Source organism: Canis lupus, chromosome 33 (genome assembly GCF_003254725.2).
Source record: "Canis lupus dingo isolate Sandy chromosome 33, ASM325472v2, whole genome shotgun sequence".
NCBI classification, from domain to species: Eukaryota; Metazoa; Chordata; class Mammalia; order Carnivora; family Canidae; genus Canis; species Canis lupus.
In genome coordinates this window covers 12018112-12036522 of record NC_064275.1, presented here as the reverse complement: position 1 = coordinate 12036522, position 18411 = coordinate 12018112, and positions in this window count along the sequence as shown.

Below are 18411 nucleotides of genomic sequence, written 5' to 3'. Positions count from 1 at the left end.
GATGCAAAGAATATGTGTGGTATTATACCATGTATTTTACTTAAAAAATAACAACACTATACAAAGTATGCTTTGGATATATACATACATGATATAGTATTTTTTTTTAAGATGAATGGGATGGATACAGAACAATTCAGGGAACTGCATTTATTTGGGAAGGATAGGAAGGAAAGGGAAACAGGGAGAGGTACAAAGGAGTCTTCAGCTGTATCAGTAGTATTTTATTTCTTAAAAAGCAAAAATTCCTAAAGCTAATACAGTAAAATACTAACAATTTTTAAATATGATTCTGTTACATTATACTCTGTGATATCCTTGTGTATTTAGAAGATTTATTTCTTAAAAAGAGAAAAATATATTGAATATCAATAAGTAAGATGAATTGGAAGAACTCTGTAAAGTAAAATCAGAAAACTGTTAAAATTCTACCATAGTAATCCACGCAAGAGATGATCAATGAGAGTGTCTCCAAAAAGGGAAAACAAATGAGACCTTTCAAATGTAAAATCAATTGACTTGATGATCAATTTTGTATGAGTGGCAAAGGAGAATGTCAAATCAAGAATGACTCTGAGTTGGTTGTCTTGGGAAATTAAATAGAAGTTGGTGTTTCCCATTTACTAGGAGACAGAAAGTTGCAAGATCTTGATTGAGTTGTCCAAAGGATTTCTAGAAATACAAATCAGAAATAGACAGTTTGGAATCAAATGAATGGATGAATGGATGGATGGATGGATAGATGGATGGGTAAATCCCTCTATATCTACTTATCCATTCTTCCCTTATTCCTTGAAGCTTTCTGTCTTTACTTTCTAATGACTCAAATTGCCCATCCCATTACCTTCTAAATCATATTTCTTTTTTATATATAACTTTAAATTAAACAGCTCTATTTTTCCTTTGAATTTATTTCTTTCTGCTCCTACAATCTGTTTGCATTTTTCCTGAAGCTTTTAAAAGTTAAAGAAGGAGCTATGAAAGGAGCTATAGATAATTATAAACAGCAAACACAGATTGTATAATATAATCATAAAAGAAACCTCATAACCACAAATAACTAAATATTTCACAATTTGACTCAATCAAGCTTCCTTAAAGCTAGAATTTCAACTTGAAGTTATTATTTTTCCCTTTCTACTGTCTTTAATTGTAGAAAACTTCCACCAGCTTATAATTTAGAGAAATTCGCCCTATCAAGGAAAGTTTATTTACCATATGGTTATTCTACAGATTATAGTTTTTCAATAAGAATTGATATAAATGTTTAAAGAGTAGAGTCCTTGAAAATGGTTGATGTTGAAATTCATTACAAACATTTGAAATGCTCACATTCTCTAAAGTTGTAGGGATCTTGACAAATCAGGCTTTACTTTCCTCTGCAAGTAATTTTATTAACTTCCCTTCCTTTCTTTAGATTGACATTTCCCATATCTTTACCTATTTGACATCTTTGGATCATTCAAATCCTTGTGAGTACATAAACTCATCTGTGATACCTTTCCCAAATTCCCAGGCAAGATTCTACCAAAATCTCCCACAATGCTGAATAGTGAACAGCAAATACCCACACACTTTGAAAAGTGAACTTGATATTTGTCACCATTGACTCTATTAGTTCTTTGAGTAGAAATTGGGGAAATTGGGGAAATGAAATCTCTCTATAGCAATGATGAGATTCTTGTTTTTTTTTTTTTTAAGATTTTGTTAATTTATTCATGAGAGACAAGGGGAAAGAGGCAGAGACACAGGCAGAGGGGGTAGAAGCAGGCCCCATGCAGTAGCCCGAAGTGGGACTCAATCCCAGAACTCTGGGACCATGTCCTGAGCCAAAGGCAGGTGCTCAACCACTGAGTCACCCAAGCATCCCGCAATGGTGAGATTCTTAAAGATGCTGATAACCCAACAATTAAATTTCAAAAGTAACTAGAAATATAATTAAGACATTTGTTTTATGTTAATACAATCTTTTTATAAGTAAAAAAAATAAGTCAAGAGAATCAAATATTTTTCTGGTAGGGATTGCTGAAAGTACTGTAAGAGAGAAAGGAAGAAGAAATTCGTTCTACTGAAAATCTTAGACAATGCTGCTACCTATAAACCTGAGTATTGTTTCTCATTGTAATCTTTCAACCATTCAACACATTGATGGAGCACTTGTTATAGTTAGAACCTATGTCAGACCCAACAGTTTGATGGCAGAAAACTCAGACCCGCGATAATGCAATAGTTGATGGAATGTGTTGAGCGAACTCGTCTTCTCTGTTTCCTCAAATGTTTTTCCAGTATTTTGCAAGGTTATAATCTAGGCACTATATACTTCAAGAAAAAATGTAGTCCTCCTTGCATTCTTTTTGAGATGGTGCAAGCTTCATATGTTGATTGTCTATGTCAGGCATTCCATTTTTAATTACATTTGTGAAAAGTAGCCTCATTTTTCTCCGTTGAATATTTTAATATTATTAGAAACTTCTTACCAGTAGCTAGACTGAAGCAAATGTCCCAGATATGACTTAACTAGCTATCCCTCACAACCTCCGTCTCAGGGATATAGAGACCACTGCTGTTTCGGTCCTCATTCCATTGACTTCCCAGGTATGTCCCAGTAGCAGCTCTGCATCAACCTCTTTTGCTCCTTTTCTTTGGGCTACTAGGGAGTATCAGGGTGAAGGATAGAGAATGGTAGTGGACACCTTAAGCATTTTAGTCAATGGCAGCATTAAGGTTTACGCATTGTCTGCTTCCAATTTTAGCCTTCAAGTCTCACTAAATTACCAGCACCACTGTACACTGTCACCAGAACTCAAATAGGTTTCTCTTCTATGTAACTATCCAAATATGTTGGGTTTGTCTTAGGATATCAATCACCGTTTATAACTGAATATTTCTGTGGCTCTTTGATTAACTCTTTTCATTTCATAAACTATAAGCTCCTTGGGTCCAGGAAATATATCTGTTTGATCACCACTGTATCACCAGAGCTCTTCAAATAGCTGCAAGAAAATATGTTCTCATTTAGGATCTGCTAAATAAGCCCTGATGACTGAATTATCACAGACTATTAATTATTTTGAAAATTTAACAAAGAGGTAACATCACATTTATTTTTCAGTCTCTTACTGTCTCTTATGCAAGTATATTACATAAAATAGGCACTCAATATATTCAAAATTGAAACAAAGGAGAGGTAGCCATGATTAAGTTACCTGCTTGAGAATTTTTTCAGGGTCTCCTCTATAAGATAGAGTCCCAGCCACCAGCAGCTCTGTGATCACATGTTTTATCGCTAATGGTTTAAGGGAAAGAGAGTTTTTCCTATAGTATCCATATAAAGTACCAGAAAAAGACTTTTACCACTTATGTTATAGGATTTTTCCTGAGCCAATTTCTGGGGTCAAGAGGAGGAAGTATTGTGATTGGTGGTTAAATGTACACCCAATAGCAAATGGCAGAACAATTTCATATGATTCCCAATGAAAAAGAGTTGCTATTTGCCAAAGTATATGGAAAGAGGTGCCTAACATCTATCACAGACACCGTAATCGTAACTATCATCATCATCAACAGCAACCAACATTTACTTCAGGGTGTATGGATATACAGTGAAAGGAGAAGTGGAGAGTGTGGTAGAGAGGAGAAGAAATAGGTCCATGAATTATTTATAATCTAAAAGGCCACACTTTATTAGTAAATGAGCTAATGTTCTTAATTTACAAGGGAGAAATTCTTTAAGCAAAATCAGGTTCATAGTTAATGTACAAAGAAAAGACAGAAAATGAGGTTGAGGTTGTCAGGGCCTGAGGTTGGAAATCTAATATGGAAGGTGAAAAGAAACTTGTTTCTGCTTTGGTTTCAAAACATCATTTCACTTTGAAGTCTCAAGAAATATTGAGTTTCCTTCAAAACATCTCCCTCGAATTAAATGATTGTGGGTTTTTTCGAAGGCACTCAAATAAAAGTAGTTTTTTTTTTCTCTTTGCTAAATGGCATCATGAATACATTATGCATGATAATGAATCAGGTTTAGTGATTCTTTTTGGTAGGACTACTCAGGGAATCAGATAAAATAAAAACTGGAAGGTTAGTGTTCTGCAAAATCTAGATGGAAGACCAAGCATCGAAGTTTGGAATTATGCTTGAAATGAATTTCAAATGGATTCAATATTTGCTTAATTGAGGTTCTCCCTCAGTGAACATGAAGCTCCTCGTCTTTCCCCTATTTGCTTCTCCTCTGCTTTAAAAGACAATTTAGTTTTCTTTAATCCTCAAAAATCAAGATTTGCTAATCCTTCCAACTACTGTTCCATTCCCCAATGCACATGAAAGCTTTTGCTGAAAACTGAAACACACTCTGGTCTCCTATTTAATGCATTCAACTTCCTTCTCAAATCCTTGGGGTATTGTTCTTATTTTGCTTTTGTATTTTTTTTATTTAATCTATCAATAGCTCCTTTGGATGGCTGTTATATCTTTCTAACTTTTCAATGATTTGTTTTGAACTGCTATACATATTTATCCTCAGGTTACCCATAATTAGTCTCTCTGGGCGTTACATTATGCAATTATGCCTCAGTTTCCAAAGGGATGCATCCTCAGGTGGCCGGAATTTATTCCTTTTCTTGTCTGCTGCTTGTTGACAACCTCCTTCTGAGAAAATTCAGTGCCCATCTCCTTACTTTCATTTCCTTTCAGATTCTACCTGACGTCTTATTCACGTCTAATTACATCCAGTTCAACGTTTGCATTGCTACAGACCAATTAATTCTTTACTTGCCCCAGAATTAGCACTGTTCAAGGATATCATCATGTGGTTGCTATAGGGTCAAATTCCGAAATAAAATGAAAAGTGTAGAAAAGTCTTTGCTATTTCCATTGGCTTAGTCAAGCAGAGGACTATAGAGTGAGTCTTGGACTACAGCCTCAGTTATGCTAATTAACTATTAATTAGCTGTGTGATGTGCAGCAAGTTCTCTCTCTGTTTTGCATTATAACATGAGGGTGCAGGTAACTGAAGTAATCTATAAATTCTCTTTAAGCCCCAAAAGTCAGGGTATTTAGTCAAGACAATTGACACTAAGTGTCAAATAACAACCCCTTGATTTTAATAGCTTAACCCAAAAGAATTTATTTCTTACTCACATTATAATTCAGTGCAAATTGGGTAACTCTCCTAGATGGGCCTATTTCAAGCAATAACTCAAAGATCCAGGGCCTCCTATCTCATGTCTTTGCCATCCTCTAGGTTTACCCTGGAGGTCTCAGCTGTGTTTTTCACATTTAGTCAGCCAATGAGCAAAGAGATTGTGAGAAGTCTTATAGGATATTTTACAGGCAGATCCCAAAAAGCATAGCTTAATTTGGCCATATTCCACATTCCATTGGTCAGAACTCAGTTTTATAGACTTAAACATATTTTAGGCAGGGTTAGGAGAAGTAGTCTTTCTGTATGCTCAAGAAGGATGAACAAGCTTGGTGAAATTTTAGCCCATCTCCACCACAGACTATTAATTTCCTTCTATATCTCTATCACCCGATTTCCCATTCATTCTGTCTCTGTTACTTTCTTTCCTCAGCATTCCATCCTACCTCCTACTGGAGCCTCATCATTTCCCTTGGCTAAGTTTCTTTTTCACTTAACACCCTGATCCTGGGTCTTGGCATCATTGCCAAGACTTGTAAGAAACGTCATTTTATCCTTTTTATCCATAGAAAAACCTTCAAATTAGAGTGTCAGATCACAGTTTTCCATTTGCTAGTAAATTGCATGACTCCTCTGACCCTCAGTTTCTTCATCTATAATGGCTTATCTGAGAAAAACTATGTAAATTGTCAGAGAGGTAGTAGGTACTCAAAATATTTTTATTTATTTTTTTGTTCTGTTTCCATTGTCCCTGTATATTAGAAAAATTATCCCAACCATTAAACCTCTGCATGCTCTATTGTCTCTCTAAAAATATTAAAAGTATTATCTTAAGTTCCAAAGTCTACCCTGCACACAAATCAATTTTCTCTTTCTTTCTCACTTTCTATTAAATGAAAGCCTTCCTACTATATGATCTTTATATCTGCAATAGTCTACCTTCTCTAATCAGCTAACCATTTTTCAAAAACATTTTAATATGAGCTTTCTAGATATAAACAGGGCTGTTTATCCAATTTGTTGGTGAAGTTAGTTAACATTCTTTCTGTGCAAATGTTTAATATTTCACAGCCCATTACCATCCCTACCAGACAGTGAGAGGAGATTTTCTGAATGGCTTAGACTAACCCATTATTTGAATAACAGCAACTATTGGCTGAAGTGAAATTTGGGGATTGTGTGTGAACAGATGAAAATTTCCAGACATAACCATTAAGCATTATAAAAAGCATCTAAGAGTGAGCCATTGCAAGTTCATATTTCCAAAAAGGTAATTATATCTAAAAGTCAGAACTTTTTATATTGAATGTATGAGATGGGACAAATAATCTCACTGTGTTTAGTTTCAACTATCAAATATTCAGGTTATTTTCTGGGTTTATTCATTACCAAAAAATGGTGCTTTATATTATTTGTGAGATGTTCCTCATATTTTGTAAATATCTCTCTAGTTGTAGCAATATATTTTTTCTTCCTACAAATCATATATACACCTGTAGTGGGCTGAATAATGTCCTCCCAAAACTTATGCCCACCCAGAAACTCAGAATGTGACCTTCTTTGGAAATACGGTCTTTGCAAGTGTAATCAAATTACTCTCATTACATACTGAAACAGACTGGGCCTTAAATCCAATGAATGGTGTCCGTATAAAAAGAGTAGAGGATACACAGAAAAAAAAGTTATGTGAAAACAAATGCAGAGATTGCATGATGCAGCTATAAGCCAAGAAACTTCCAGAATTGTTGAGAGTTACCAAAAGCTAAGGAGAGGCAGAAAAGGATTTTTCTCTGGAAACTTCAGAGAGAGAATGGCTCTGCTGACACCTTGATTTCAAACATCTAGCCTCTAAAACTGAGCAATTTAACTTCTGTTGTGTTAAGCTTTCCAGGCAGTCCTGGAAAATTAATACAATCCTTAAATCACTTTAAACTGTTATAGTTACTCATTTAACTTTTCATCTTCACCATAACTGTAAATTCTCTAAGTGATGCCTTATTTAGTAATATGTGTCCTGTATAACTCAGAGCCTGTTAAACAGAAGTCCATTAATAGTTATTGAAATGAATGAATGAATGACTCAATTCATGCTATCTTGGTACCATTATGTTAAAGATAATTAAAGCTTCCTAATAAAATAAGAAAAAGCCTATTACTTGCTTCTCCCCCTGCCTATGTCTCTACTTCTCTCTCTGTGTCTCTCATGAATAAATAAAATCTTTAATTAAAAAAAGCTTATTATTATTTCCAAACAACACTTCACAAGTTTCATCTTTATAAATCATTTTCCAAAGTCTTATTCATGTGTTAAGACAAGAATGAGAGCTTGTTAAGCATCACATTTTCTTGAATATGGATGCTTGAATTGCTCTTTTGATATCTCCTTCTCTTGCTTTGTCTTCACTGGGCTGAATGCATAAGAGATGCATCTGAAAAAGGCACCTTGGAAGTGAAATTTTATGAACAACATGGACACTGGCACAATGGCTCACATTGGTTCTGCTTCTTAAGTTCTTGCTTTATGTCTGGTGACAAAGCTTATCCAATCACAATGGTTGTTGCATCTCAATGCAAATTCTCACCTATCATTAAAGAGGAAACTATCCAATATGAAGGTTCCATAGTGCATCGTTACTATGGCAGTTATGGAAAACATTCTGAAATAAATTCTCGATATTATATTGTAGGAGGCTGGGAAAGAGTAATAGCTATCGTATTTCCAATAGCTCTTTTGATAAAAATCAAAGTCCTTTGTGGGCTGGGATTTCGGTCAGTTTTGTTCACTGCTGTATCCCCAGAACCATGGGGAAGAGTGCATGGAATGTTTTATATAACCAACAGATATTGTGAACAAAATGTCCCTTCCTTTAATCCACCTTGCTGCTGATAGCTCAGTAACCAGATGCTGCTGCTTTATGTGCATTCTATTTTATAACTAGAGTCAGAACTTGCAACATTTGTAAAAACCACACCAGAGAGTTTTATTGCCAGAGAAGAGTGTGGTTTTATTAGTACCCTCTGTATGCACTCCTCTACCAAATGGCAATTAACACTCCAGGTAGAGGGCATTTCTTTCTCATTATTTCAGTGTTTACCTAATCGGTACCTCTTCATGCTCAGAGTATGCACTATAATAGATTTGGCCATTGCCTTATTTTTCAAGAATAGCTGATTCAGGGAGTAGAGTCATCTGTTAAACGTATCATAATTACAAGAGCTAATTAGGTTAGGTAAGAACAATTTTAAAAAGGTGTGCTTATTCAAGTCTTATTGTAAAGAAAGAAAAAAAAAAAACCAAAGGAATAAAATCGCTTAAAAGTAATCTCAAGCTCTCCTTTCTCCTTTTCTTTCTCTCTGTTGCTTTTAGAACTATTATCTATGACCCACAAATTTCAAGATTTAACACAAAACTATTGCCTGAGCGCTAGATAAAATAAAACCCTTCTTTCCTCAAGTGAAGATGGAAAGGTAAATACAAATAGTTGGAAGGGTTAATACTTGTGATTTAGTTTCAAATCAAAGTCCAAATGTTGACTTCAGCTCTTTTCCTGTTTGGTCTTCATTTATCTCTATCTGGGCTGAGATATAAAGAGGAGTTTCCACTGCCACCCTATATGTCAGAATAACTGCACATCTAGACACTAGAAAGGAAACCCTGGTTGGGCATTCTTCCAGACTTGAGGAGTTGATTAAGGAAGGAGCAGAGGAGCAGGAAAATTCTACACCAAGAGTCAATAGGCTCGGGAAAACTATTCCTCTGTCAGGCTTACGCTGGGGAACTGCATTCCTAGCACAGGTGCTAAAGGAGCAGGCTCTGAACTCTATCCTTTTGTCCCTACTCACGCCTGCCACTTGTTTGTTATGTGAGTTTGAGCAAGTTTCATAGAGTCTGTGTGCTTCAGTTTCCTCCTGTATGAGATGGAGGAAATAGTTGTACTTCCCTCATAAGACTGTTGAAAAGAGTAAATGAGTGAGTATATGTGAAGTGTCTGTACAGTGCCTGACAGTAAACACTAAGTGGTACCTATTATTGCAGAGATGGATGCATTAGGTGATCTTAGCCTGAACCATTAAACATTTATAACATATAAATATCTCTCCTCTCTGAATCAGTATTCACCAAGCCACCTTATAATAACCTGGTTTTCCTAGAGGATATAGCAACCGTAGAAATAGAAAATGTTTTAGTTGGCCATAAACATTCACTCCTCTTGAAGAGTTTTTATTTATCTCTTTAAAAACTATGTACCAGGCACTCACCTGATTTTATGTATAATAGAATCTGATGAATTAAGCTCCATTTTTAATGGATTAGAAAACTGAGGATAACATGGGTAATATAATTTGCTCAAGGCCATTTAACTGTAAATGGAAGACACTGTTCAAACCCAGAATTCTTTTTTTCCCTGTACATCAGGAGGCCCTTCCTAAGCTGCAGCAAAAGGATGTCTTGAGTGGTGGTAGCCAAATGAGGCAACTTCTCTTTTACCATCCATTGGGTTTCAAGTCTAGTTGAAGGTGAGAATCTAGTTAAATTAATCTGTCGTATTTTGGTTAAGATAAAGACTCCTCAGCAAAAGTGGATCAAGGTTGCATCCTCCTGGAGAAGTGGAAAATTAATTCATATATAAAAATATTCACCTTGAGTAGTCCCTACAAGGTGACTTCTCTGTATTTTGTTTTGCTTGTTTTTCAACAAGTGGCTCACAAACTTCAGTCTGCTTCAGTCACCCAGAGAACTTTGGCAAAATACTCATGGTTGAGCCCATCCACTAAGTTCCCAATTCAGGAAACCTAATGTTTCTAACAGGTTTCTGGTGATGATGATGTTGCTGGTACTGGCACCACACTTGGTCTTCATATCAATGGAGTCAATACTCTTAATTTGCTCATGTGCAAACTTTGTAAAGCCTCGCTGATCTGATAAAAATCTTTAACTAAAATCCCTTTTTCTCTTTGTTAAGTACTTCAGGTTTTATTCATTAACCAAAAAGCCCTGGTATGAACCAATTAGACCTTGAGTTACCCAAGGCAGAATTAAAGTTATCTGTATAGCAGCTCACCAGTCTCAGGAGTATAACATATATGACATTTATCTCCTTTTGTGTTTCAGATTAAGTAATTATTAATTTACTAAGTATGTAAATGTTTTTCCTTTTATTGTCTTTAAAAGAGCATTTTATATAAGATACCATATTATAGCATGTCTGATCAAATTTAAAGAACTCAGGACAGAAACTTCATATAGGAATTATTGGGTTTGATTTGTGTTAGTATTTAATGGAATTCACTTTAAGGGCTCATAATTGCAAATTCTGGGGAGAGTACTAAGGGCAGGAAAAACAGTCACAGAAAAGAGTGTTTGGGTTTAAATGGTTGGAGATACTATAAAACACTTATCAGCAAACTGTCCTCAATATGCCGCTATTCCTGTAGTGTTCTATTACATGCAGAATTTAGCGATTACCATATTGTACTTTACTCCACTTCATCCCTCCCCACAGGCACCCACAAAGTATTTCCAGGAAATGTTGAGTGGAAGGGAAAAAAATGCCAGTTCAAATAATTAATAAGAATAATCATGACAGCAGCAACCATGTACATCCTTACAGGCCAGACACCTGTTCAACGTACCCCACAAGCAGTATCCCACTTAATCTTCCCAAAATTTCTACAAAGCAGAGTTTCTCAACGTCAGAACTATTGAGATTTTAGGCTGGATAACTCTGTTGTGAGGACCATCCTACGCATTGTATGAGGTTTCACAGGATCCCTGGTATCTACCCACTAAATGGCAGTGCATCTCCCCCCCAGTTACAACCACCAAAATTGGCCCCAGTTAAGAACCACTGATATAAAGCACATAGTATTATAATCTCTTTTTCTTAGATGTAGTGTTGGAAATTTAATTTCTCCATCTTTTTACAGCTTATTATTAACAGAACAGGAATTGAATTCCAGACCCTCATATTTATCCCTTCTGGATTAGTTGATGAGCAGTGGGAGCCATAAACTTCTGTAGCCCAGGAGAGGGCACAGCATCTGTGATTGAATCCTCATAAATCCACTTTCTTTAAGTGAATTTTGCCATATTAGGCTTAAATTGGAGAGTCTATGTTTTGCCTCAATTTTTATTAGACAAATAAAACTTTGAGTGCAACCCAACATTCATTCCACTGTTCTGGAAGCTTTGGGCCTCTGACTCAAAAGAGCTACTACAAAGCAGAGTTCTAACTGGCATGGCTGTGTGGGTCCTCAGTCTTTGGTCACCAACTGGTTGGGGTGAGATTTATGTTTACACATGCATTTGCTTTGTTGTATATTTCCTCAGTTGGATCTTAGAATATCGTTCATAGCCTTCTCCCCTCCCCCCACATTTTTATAGCAAAGTCCAAATCTGCATTTTCTTCAATGATTTGTCCAAATAAAAATACATAAATGGCAATTGAAATTAAGATATATTGTATTTTATATCTAGATAGATGGATAGGTAGATAGGCAGGCTGATAGAAGTCTACTGGTAAAACATGGGATTTACTTCACTGATAAGAGTCAGTCAGAAGCTCATGATCTGGTCCAAAATGAAAAAAAAAAAAAAACTGGTGATTTTCTAACTCCTTTAGGAAAGAGGACTATTTACCAATAAGGCAATCAAGAGTAGGCAGAAATGGATAATATAGGGACATTTACTCCATAATAGAAGATATTGAAGAGATATAGGATTATAAACTGTCTAAATCAAAGTAATTATAGGTAGGAGAGGTAATGAGCCCATTATTTATATTTAGGCTATGATGTAAAGGAAATGGATATATCTTCTCAGCACAATATGTGCACAATACATGCACACACAAAATCACATATTTGACTTATGCAATAGATTCCATAAAATTTGTTGGGATTGAACAATTGTCATAACATTTACCTATATGCTTCAAATATACTTAGGCAAATATTTTCAAAGGTTTAGGACCTATATAAAGAAACATATAAGATCTCATTAAAGGATTTAAAACAAATTTCTCAGCAAATGGAATGACAAAACAGTTTCTTAGCTAAGAAACAATATAATAAAAATTATTTATGCTTCTAAAACTAACAAGTGGACTTAATTCTATTGCAATCATAATTCTAATAGGGAATTTTTGAGATTGTAGAAAAATATTATCTTAATATATATATGCCAGAATAGATTTTATAGGTCTCATTGCTCTCTCTTCTCTTCGCTTTTTCTCTCTCACACACAAGAATACTGAGATAACATAACCATAGAAAGTTCTATGAAACATGGATACTCAATTATTCTTTTATCAGCATGACATAGGTAAATAAATCCATAGAAGGAAAAGGAAATCTAGCAATTGATTGCAGTATATAATAGAAGATTTTTATATTTGACAAAGGTTGTATTTCATTCCACAGGAAAAAGATGGATCATTAATAATTAGCCCTGGCATGATCAGCTATCCCATTTGCTTCTTATACCAAATTTCAGATGGATTGAAGTCTTATTTGTAAAATGTAAAATAGTAACAGTTTTGTTAAAATCTGGGAGACGACATGTACAATAGTTAGCAGAAGTGTGACCTTCTTAACTAAGGCTGAAAACCCAGAAGCTATGAGAGATAAGGCATATAAATTTGTAGCAAAAGATAACAGAATCCAAAACGTGTAATAGGTTCTGAAAAAAATATGTGCACTGGAGAATACAGACGGGGTTGTTTCTATAATGCACAAAGGACACTGAAAATTTGTCAAGATGAGAATAGAAGCTCAACAGAAAAGAAAAGGATAAAGAATCAATTCACAGAGATCATCTTCAAATGACCAAGTATATGAAAATGGTGTTCAAATGGACTGTTATTCAGATGAATGTAAAATAAAGTAACAAAGAGATATCATATTACCCCCGTGAGGCTGACAATAATCTGAAAGGGTGATAACTTGATGTGCAAGTGTAAAATCTAAAGTACTAATGACATTTTGGAATGCAATGTCTATTAAAATTAAAAATGCATTTACCCCCTGTCATAGAAACAGCTCGTTAGTCCAACCATAAAACAAATCATCAATAGGAAGGATATTTATTGCAGTGCGTTCTTAGTAGTCAAATAGCAAATATGAAGCAATGGCTCTTCAATAAGGAAATGATTGGAAATATGGTAAATTCGTATCACAGACCATTTTGTAACCATTAAAAAAGAATGAATTAAAGCTATGCCAGAGGACAATTGATGTAGAGCTATTTCAGTGATTTGCTGTTTAGCGAAAATAGAAAAATACAGAAAAGTGGAACCTGAAATAATATTTTTGAGTAAAATAAACAATGAAACAGTAACTACGTTTCTGCATTAGTATATGTGTGTGAGTCTGCATGGGTGCATATGTATACATGCTTGGCTATTATCATACGAATATGGAAAAAGCAAAGGGGAGGGTGAGTGAAAATTTGGTTCAATGAGGTAGGAAAGTGGAAGTGAGGAGGGCTGAGAGCGAAAATAAAAGAAAAATTTAAAAATATAATAAAAATGCATGTTTGGTTACTACTGATCAATTTATACAATATTTTAATTGTGAATTAGAATTAAGGTACATTGAAATTATGTGGGATTAGTCTAACTTGAGGCTTTTTTTCCAGACTTTAACAGAGATTGTTCCTTAAGATTTTGAAAATACATATGTAATATGCATTTCCCATAGAAAACAATTAAAAATTGCAGGCAAGCAAAAACAAAAACAAAAGCATCCTAGTCCTTCTAGTTGAGAGGCTCTGTCAATTAGCTACTTTCCCATCCCTTCCCCAGAGTCCTGTTTACTGGCATCTGCCTCCTGTACAGTCTAGCCGAGGCACCACCTCCGAGGAACTACATCCTGCCCTGGCATGCCCTTGGTGACTTGCACATCCTGTCCCCTTGGATGGGGTACGTATCCAGCCTCACAGAGACATTCTCAGCTTCAAGCTAGAACATGTCACAGAAACAGCCTCTGATCCTAGAGAATTGCACAAATTCAAAAACCTAGACTTTAACAGCATGCCCTCGAGAGTTCTACTAGACCTTGTGACAGATATGACAGCATAAGAAGCATAGATCCTTCCCAAAGAAGCTTAAAAACTGGTGGATGATGTGTTTCAGCCCTTGATCCTAGGATTGCCTAGATTAATTGTAGGTTAGAGAATTAAGGAGAAAGATTATTCAGAAGAGCCCATTACACCAAGTAGAGGGGAAGACTGAAAGCCCTTAAGTAATGCACAACCAAGGCTTCTGGCTAGACACATCCTTTCCCCTCAGGTAATTAAAAGGAGGCTCCCACCTCCTTTTAGTAGAAGAAGCCAATGTACAGTCTTCAAAAAGCCAATTCTTGATCTAGACATGTTTCTAAAATAAACCACACGTTCAGGTCTTTTTCACAAAGTACTATTTTCCCTACTTTGGCTAGGGTCCAGATGGAGGTATTAAGTAGACGGAGTTCCTTGCAGATGCCCAGGGCAATTCATGGTTGCTGGAGAAGCCTGATGAAGGGTAGGTGTTGGAGACCCAACTTGAAAGTGAGGGCCACACTCAAAAAGAAGATACACTGGATGCTTAGCTAACAGTAAAACTGCTTTTAAAAAAAAAAAAGACTCTATGAGCATGTGAGAATTATCAAGAAAACCTGGAGAACTCTGGGCTTCTGCTGTGGCAGAAGTAGCCCTAGTCAGCTATCAGCCCGTGTCTCCATGGTAGCTGCTGGGTGGAGAGGATTGCTTCTAAAAGCATGCTTGACTGCTTAAAGTTGTAAGTCAGAAAGATGGAGATAATCCTTGTGTCCTTGGCAGTCACCTGAAACTCCTTTTTTTAAATCTTTCTATATTTTCACCTGTCTTTTATCCAAGGTTGCCCTATAGAATGGGCCACAAGGTTGCCTCTGGATAATCACTGTGATATTTAGCTTCAAGAATTTTACAGTAGGGGTGCCTGGCTGGCTCAGCTGGAAGAGCATGCAACTCCTGATCTCAAGGTTGTGAGTTTGAGTCTCACATTAGGTGTGGAGATTAAATTTAAAAAGCGCATAAAGAAAAAAAAAAAGAATTATACTATAAATCAGAGCAGAAAAATAAAGAATAAAAATACCTAGCAGACAAACACTGCAAAAAATCCCAAAATCTTGCTATGTCCTTAGAGTCATCCTCTTTGTTTTATAGTTCCTAACTTCCTTATAGGATAATAACTGAAAATCCTGGGATTTGGAATCTTCCATTTTATTTCTGAATCCAAATCAGAACAGACCTCTTTACATTATCCTAACCCCTATCTCACCCTAATCACTAGGCTAGATGGTTGTGTGCTTCCGTCTTCAGGGAGTCCCCTCTTCCTAGCAAGTAGGTTCAAGCCCAGTCTCAACAGAATGGAGATAGAAACTATACTTTTCCATCTAGTTTATTCTACCCCCCTGATTCAAAGTCAATTTGCTATAAATGAGATATCTGCATTTCTATGGATTTCCAGTCAGCCTATCACCTCCCACCACACTTCCAACCAAACTTCTGTGTTTGCAGTTGATAGTAAATATTTCTATTTCAATCATTTAAGAAAGGCTAGGTACTAGATTGTGTGCTTAAGAAAAAGTGCTACACTCTTTATCATTGTAGAATATAAAACCTTGAGAGATCAGGATAATGGGTGTGAAATCATTAAAACACGAAACTCATTCATTCCTTCACTCGCATTCATCTTCTTTGAGACTATCAAGTATATAGGCTATAATTAAGGCTTGGAAATACTTAAGACTAAGTTGTGGTGTTTTTTTTTTTTTTTTTTTTTTTTTTAGATTTTATTTATTTATTTGAGAGAGACAGAGAAAAAAAAAACGAGCAGCAGGGGCAGGGGCAGGGGCAGAGAAAGCTGGAGAAGCAGACTCCTTGCTGAGCAGGAAGCCCCACATGGGGCTCCATCATAGGACCCTGGGATTCGGGCCTGAGCTGAAGGCAGCCGCTTAAGTGACTGAGCCACCCAGGTCCCTCTATGACTAAGTATTATAGGTAGTGACAGATAGAAGTCTTCTCAGAGAAGTTGACATGTCAGTATTAAACCAGGAACCATTTTGTCAATTATGTATACTGAGTAGTGTTCAACTGAAATGTGGAAGGCTCACAGATGAACTAATTCTGAGGAATCTTTTTTTTTTTAAAGATGTATTTATTTATTCATGAGAAACACACACACACACAAAGAGAGAGAGAGAGAGAGAGAGGCAGAGACATAGGCAGAGGGAGAAGCAGGCTCCTCACAGGGAGCCTGATGCAGGACTCGATCCCAAGATCACGACCTGAGCCAAAGGCAGACACTCAACCGCTGAGCCACCCAGGAACCCCAATTCTGAGGAATATTGAGGGTGACATTTAAGGTTTCTGCTTGAAGTAAGCCCATTATAATTCACCAACATGCCCCGTCAAGCCTGTAGCTTTAGCCTTGTATTCGTACTTACATTAAATAATATAAGTAATGTAATCACAGACATGATGATATTTAAGACTTTTAAAACTATTATGTTGAGCACACTGGACTTTTCTATAGCATGAAACAACAAGGGCCTTGATCAAACGGGCATTTGCTCAGTAATAGCCCTCATGTTCAGAACTAAGCTATCCAGGTTCCTTAATTTGGAGGTACTTTGATGAGTATTTTTATTCTACATAGGAGAGGTGACATATCATATAGTGATGACAGGGTGGGAGGTAGAAAACAATCATTGGAGCCCAGTGATTTCAAGAACATTCAGTTGAGATAGAATGTAATAGGTTAAAGGATTAGCCGAAACCTGTGGTGGTTTAAAACACCTCCACAAATTTTTTTGACCCTCTTCCCATTGAGAGATGACCTACATCACCTTCCCTTCAATCTGACAGGGTACGTCTCTGTTTAGACAAACTGATAATGGCAGAATTAATGATATGTGGCTCCCACGGATAGGTAAGAAAAAGCCATACAACTTCCATCTGGTTTTCTTGAAATACTCCACGTCAGGAGTCTGAGCTACCATGTAAGACGTCCTGCTACCCTGAGTCTGTCCTGAGAAAAGGGAAGTCATGCTCTGAAGAAAGGGAACTCAGGCCACATGAGGATGTCATGGGTAGATCCATCAGTCATCAGCCTGATAGCTGACATCAACCAGTAGGAAATCTCCTCCAATGATTCCAGACCCCACCAGCCATGTCATTCCATGGAGCCCTAGAGTCCTCCCAGCCTAGATCCCAGACCACATAGATCATAGACATGTCAAATTCCTGACCCACAGATGCTGTTAACAGAATAAAGTGGCTATTTGGAACCCTCAAGTTTGGGATAGTTTGTTATGTAGCAGCAGTAATTGGAGATATCCCCAAGAGCCCTTTCTTTCTAGAAATTTCTTCCAGTGATGGCTAGTAAAAATAAAGATTTGGAAACATGACCCCTGGAAAAATGTTTTGAGTATAGGCAAGTAAAAGGAATGATTCTTCAGATGAAAATGAAGTGGAAGATGGAAACCCAGGCTCATTCTCCATCAATGCTATCCACTCCCTTGTACTGTGCCTCTCATTGCTAACAGTTTGTTTCTCTGTTCTTTCTTTCTTTCTTTCTTTCTTTCTTTCTTTCTTTCTTTCTTTCTTTCTTTCTTCCTGCTTCCTGTCCAACTCTCTACTTGTCATTTTTTCTATCTCTATTGCTTCTGTCTTCTGTATGTTTCAGTCACTCTGTGCCTCTTGTCACACCATTGCTATGTTTCGCTTTACTTTTTTATTGTGTTAATATTATCTCAATAGAGTCTTTCTTATAAAGTAACTTAAGATAACAAAGATTTGCTCTAGACGCTGAAGATCAAAAACAAAGGCAATGCATTCACTCAACAACCTGGAGCTGTTAGCATGAACTTTGAAGGCTTCCAACAGTACAGGTGGAGGTAAAGAAGTTTCCTCGTGCTTTCGGTCTGTCTGACTGGGACAGCCAAACTGAATGAGGAAAAATAGGGATCACTAAAAACATGGGACTGGAGAAGGGTGATTTTTGCAACTCAAAAATAACCTCGTAAACAGAAAAGAGTCTGATTTACTCCAAAATAGAAACTTAAAGTTTGAGTTTATATTTTAAAAAAAGCAAGGGAGATTGTAGCACACTAAGTTAAGGCCAGTGGAATGAGGTGGTGTGGACCCAGAGACAGGGACAGAAACATCACATCTATTAGGTAGACAGATTGCCTAGCATTCACATTTTAGGAGCCCAGAAGATGGTCTAATTTTCTTTAAAATCAGAAGA